At 30.2% G+C, this 6,091-nt stretch overlaps 1 pseudogene; it reads right to left on the reverse strand.

The window, feature by feature from the left end:
- Nucleotides 1-648: 648 nt before the first annotated feature.
- LOC148268899 (agamous-like MADS-box protein AGL80 pseudogene) lies at nt 649-1,377 on the reverse strand (annotated as a pseudogene).
- Nucleotides 1,378-6,091: the final 4,714 nt, after the last annotated feature.

Genomic DNA, 6,091 nt, shown 5'->3' on the forward strand with positions numbered 1-6,091 from the left:
TTAGATATTCAGATTATATCGGGATTTTCTTTGAGAAAAATATTATTCCTCAATGCCATTATCCCAAATTTTAATTCTATGATCTGAAGAGCGCATCATATTTATTAAATTCTACACAAAAGTTTCATTTGAAATCTAAACAAATTTGAGTATCTAACGAGTTTAATCTTCCTCTTAACTAAACTGAATTTCTACATATAGTGCATCAACAATATTTCTGTACTCTCTGAATTGAGTATAAAAAAAAACAAAAGAAAGAAGAGAAAAGGGCATTCTGATAGCATAAATTTATATTGAGCACGCATATATTTCAACAAATAGTAATATAGCCACGTCAAGCCGGGAAAAGGGAGAAATTAAAGAATGAAGAGTAGCACTAGCACAGAAAATTTAAAATATTGAGGTGCAGAGTAATTTAAAGAAAATCATAACATAAAGTAATCTAAGTACATGAATGTATGTGACCTGACGACTATGTCTGTGAAGATGACAGCTACAACTATTATGATGACTACAACTATTTAGACGATGACTATGATGACTAAGAAACTAACAACATATCTCTATGGTGGAATTTAATTCGTTATTTAAAGTACATCCCCAATAATACCCAAAAAATTCAAAATCAAATATCATAATTCTCATTTTCTAAGGGTAATTAAATACACTGGACCATACCAATCCATTATTTTGGTTGTTCTTATCTGTGAATGGCACCATCATCTCTGTCTGTTCCTCATTCAACCCGACATAACGCTGTTGCTGTGCTTGAGGATTCATCCCATCAACAAATTGTATTTGTGACTGCTGCAGCATCTGCACCGTAGAATCCTCCTTGATTTGAGTGAAAGTCTCATCAGGACCCTTCATCACTCCTTTGTCTGTCGCCTCCTGAGGCTGAGGTGACTTGCTGAGTGTTTCCATGCTCTTTTGGATTTCTTTGAGGTGTTGTTCGATGAGCCAACCCAAATCGTTGAGATCAATAAGGTTGAGTTGGTGGAGGGACTTCCCAGTAAGACTTTGGAACATGATATCCGTTATCTACTTTTTGCGATTACCGTTGCGCTGCTTTTTCAGTTGGTCGATTGCTTTAGTGATCCTCTAGCGTAGGAAGCTCTCCTGATTCACCATCTTTTTGTTCTACTCCATCTCGGGCATCCTCTTAAAGTCAGCAAGCACATGTTGGGCTCCGAGAGGGGAAGGCCAAACATCTGGTTGCGAGTCATAAGGGCTGTAAATGATTGTACAGGCTTTGACATCGCAAAGAGTGCTAAGTTCACTCACTTTCTTCATCAGCCCCTTCTTCCTTTTCTTGAATGTGGCTTTTCTTGCAGAGTTGTTAGTGATATAAGCGAGCTTAACCTTTTTTCTAGTCATGGTATTTTGTCATGTGTGCCCAAGGGGCTGGAGGAGGTATATATAAAACGACACAACGGTTGAGTAGCCATTAGTAAGGAATGGGGCGAAGTGTTTTAATATGGAAGAATATACCATGTAAGGTAAGATGTGGTGCATTCTAAAACTGCAAGTGGAATGCCCAAATTATCTCCAAAAATGTTATGTCTTTAATAGGGGATATGGAAAAATCTTTTGATTTAGGGAAATGTAATTAAAAAAAATTTAATTAGTAAGTTGTTGTAAGGCTGTATTTATATAAAATTATTCAATTGTGGCCATCCCTTTTAATTAAAAACTATTGCTTCACTGTAATTCATGTATCTACCTACTCTCTCCTGCATTATCCTCAACATGCATTCACACCTGAAGTCAATTATACATGGCAACCACACACACAAATATTATCTCTTAACCGTCAACTAATATGGCCATCACCTTCTAATCCAACTTAATTGTATGTCTTGATGTCTTACAGTTACCGCCATTTTATTTTTTAATTATTTTTTTAAAAAATACAAAAACCATAGATATCATTTTTTTCTATATGAGAGTTCGCATTACATACTAACAATAATTTAAATTTATACTTTTAAAAGTCAATGGTATTAGTTAGAAAGTTGTTGAACTAATAGTTGAACTCAAAAAAATACAACAGATTAATATACCATTACCTTGTAAATTAATAGGGGATTTTGTGACATTAAAATGGTTTTTTTGAATTTGTTAATGTTTGTATTTATGATAAATGTGAGAAATGTATTTGATTAAATGAATTATCTTTTTTTTTTTGCTTTGACTCCTTGTTATTACTCTATCAAATCTAAATAAAAATAATAGTTTTTTTTAATGCTAAATTTCTAAAATATATTGGTTTTTACCCTCTCATGTCTTTTCTCTACTTTTACTGGTTTGATCATTATACTGTTTATATGAGTTTTATTCAACTAAATTGGCTTATATATTTCACAACACGAGAAAAAATATTAATCACAATATATATCTATGTATATATATCATAACTAAGTTTTTATGGTATTAGAATACTGTTGGAGTGTAATTAGTAATTATGTTTTGCATGGAAAATTTTGAAATCTTACAAATTAAAGTTTGCATGTCGAGCAAATTAACTATAAACCAAGTACGGGCCAGATGTTTGTTGTCTGATCCAGTTGATATATACATATATATATATATACATGTAATATATAAGGTAGCGATGGAAGGAATACATGTTGAAGTAGGTAAATATATATTGAGATGTTTGTATATGTGTATGGAAGGGTGAGCATCTAAATTTTTATGATGTATAGGTAAATATCAATAGAAAGAAAAATATCAACCAGAAAAACACAACTTTTGATGGTCTTGTTGTATCATGTCATATAATTAATTTTTTTCTTTATGAATTATATAATCAAATATATTGCAATTATAATGAATTATGTAACATATCCTTGTTGATTTAAGAGGATGTCTCCCCCGGACCCTTCATCACTCCTGCATTTGTGGCCCCATGAGGCTTAGGTGATTTATAGTGTTTCTATCATTTTTTTGGATTTCTTTGAGGTTTTATTCAATTAGCCAACCTAGATCATTGAGATCAATGAGGTTGAGTTAGTGGAGGGGCATCCCAACAAGGCTTTTAAACATGATATGCATTATTTACTTCTCCTGATTGTCTTTATGTTTCTTCTTCAGTTGGTCGGTTGCCTTGGTGATCATCTATCATAGGAAGCTCTTTTAATTCATCATCTTCTTATTCTGCTCCATATCAGAGATCCTCTTGAAGTCGGCCAACAGCTATTGGGCTCTGAGAGGGGAATGCCAAACCTCTAGTTATGAGTCATATGGGTTGTAAATGATTGCACATGTTTTGACATTGCAGAGAGTGCTAAGTACTCACTTTTTTCATCAGCCCCTTCTTCCTTTTCTTAAATGTGGTTTTTCTTGCAAAGTCATTAGTGATATAGGTAAGCCTAACTTTGTTTCTAGTCATGATGTTTTGTCGTGTTTGGCCAAGGAGAGAGAGGGGCTATATATAGAATGAGACAAGGGTTGGAGAGTTATTAGTAAGGAATGGGGAATGGAGCATTATAATATAGTAGAATATACCATATAAGGTAAGATATGGTGCATTCCACAATAAGTGGAATGCCAAAATATTACTTAATGATTTGTTAGATATACATGTTCCTCATTAATGTTAGCTTTTATATAAAGAGTTAACAAATCATATAAAAACTTATACATTTTAAATCTTCTATTAAATTTTCAAAAGTTCAAGCATTCATATAAAATGGTATATAGGTGGCCTTAGGTATGAGTTTTTAACACATTAAAACAAGGGAACTTCCATATGATTTATAAAGGTTTACTTCGTATTTCACTTATTAACTTTGAATTTGGCTTATCTATAAAGGATGTATTGTGTTACGATTTTTTGATGTAATGTATTATGATTCTTTTATCTTTTAATTTCTTTTTGTATTCTTAAATATTAGAACTTCGTTGTGTGTGTCTTATTTAGAGAGATTATATATATACTTACAATGATAAAATAGTGATTCATCGAATAACACTAATCATGTTTACTTCCCTTTATTTAATAACGATGGCACTTTATTAATATATTGTACTTGTGTTAATTGTGTAATTGAATTTTTTAAATTAAATATTATTCTAGTTATTTAATTAACTACAATTAAAATTAAATATTAATGTAAACAATTATGTGAGAAAATGAAATGTTATAATTAAATATCAATATAATTAAATTCTATAATCCATACATAAAACGGGCTGCAGATTTAATTTTAAACAAAGTAACTGAACTTAAGTATTATTATATATCACTAAATTGATGTATTCACAAAAAAAAAATATGTTATACATTTTTAATAGAAAATGATTGATATTAGAAGTTAATAGATTATATAAAATGGTATGTAGGTGATAATTTGGCTGATCTGTTAACTTTTTTTATATAAAATTGCGAGTTCACATGTTCTTCATTAATGGGAACTGATGTCATCCCTTAATGATTGGGCCAAAGGCCCAATAGTTTCAATTCTAGGATCTTTACTTCATGACCAACCACCTTAATTGAAATCAATCCTCCTAAAAGTTAAATATAATTAAGGCATGATAATACTTGAATTTTAAATCAAGTGATGCTTCTCTATCTCCACGAAAATAAGAATTGAAGATTCGACTCTTATGTAATACAAAAAAATATATATAATTTATTGTACGTAAACATTAATAAAAATAAATTTTAATAACTCTTATGATTATACCGGGGCAAAACATTACCTGTTAATGGCGCTATCCCAAGTTTTAATTCCAAGATTTGAAGATCGTATCCATATCTATTAAACTTTATACAAAAATCTCATTTTAAATCTAAAAAAATTTAAGGAGCTAGCTAGCTTCATCTTCATCCTAAGTAGAGGTAAATTTTACATATACTACATCAATAATGCTTCGATCCTTGCTCCATTATGTATAAATAAAAAGAAAAAAAAAGAAATGTGACGTCCTGATGCCAAATAGGGCACCAATGTCAAAATGAGCAGACATAAAATAGATATTTACATTACAGTAGAACTATACATCTAATACAAAATTTATAAAAGACTGTATCCTGAGGCAATTAGGCCATCTATTTTTTAGAATACAAAATATTAGATAGCATAATTACAAAAACTAGCATCAAAGTTTAAAACAAAATACAAAGTCTGCTCGAAACTATTCCTCCTGAAAAGAAACTAAAAGGAGTTCTCCAGAATTTTCTTCAAAATCTACATCTAAGGGTGGGTGGGATATGGGTGAGTTCCAATACTCAGTAAGATAAATAGAAATAATGCAACACATATATGTTTTAAAATATTCATTAATGCACGTTTAATAAAAAAATAATTTTAAGTTTAATTAACAAATTCAAATGAAAAGTTATTTCTAAATATTCATATCCAAATAATGTCGAATTCATACAAATTGTCATGAAGATTCTTAGTACTGTATTCAATGGGTTTATACAACTCGCGCGCAGGACAAAACTCATCTTTTCACATAGTTTTTTATCCTAATTTATTATCTTAATTTATATTTCACTTATTATAAACCAACATGCGCAACCACTTACACCTATTTCTAGAAAGGGCAAATGGGATATCGATTAGTTATGTCTTGATCCATAGATAGATACAAACATACAATCACAAATATTAAGTACACATATAAATATATGATGTCTCACAGGTTGCCATCATTCATGCCCTTGAGCCATAGAACATGAATATAAAATCATTCAGACCAAGGGCAACTGAACTACAGTTTCATTAAGGGACCAAAACTAGCACACATATTCTAGTGGTTCTGGAACAAATAATCAAAACCAAATACCCCTCATAGAAAATATGATGAAGTGGATTTAACAAGACTCTGTGTTTGTTAAATTTTGACTCTTTATTTTATTAGTTAACTTTTTATATTCTTTTATTCTTGCTTTTATTTTTCCTTTACCCTTTTAATTTCAAGTTTTTTTAAATATTAATTCTACTTCTTTTATAATTATTTATAGATTCTAAATTTATTTCTTACGAGTTTTTAATTTTATTCTTAGAATTTTAAGATTTTCTTAATTTTATTAGATTTATTCTTTTGAATTATACCCCTCAACATCCGTAGAAGC

Source organism: Carica papaya, chromosome 2 (assembly GCF_054855325.1).
Source record: "Carica papaya isolate Zhongbai chromosome 2, ASM5485532v1, whole genome shotgun sequence".
Classification (NCBI taxonomy): domain Eukaryota; kingdom Viridiplantae; phylum Streptophyta; class Magnoliopsida; order Brassicales; family Caricaceae; genus Carica; species Carica papaya.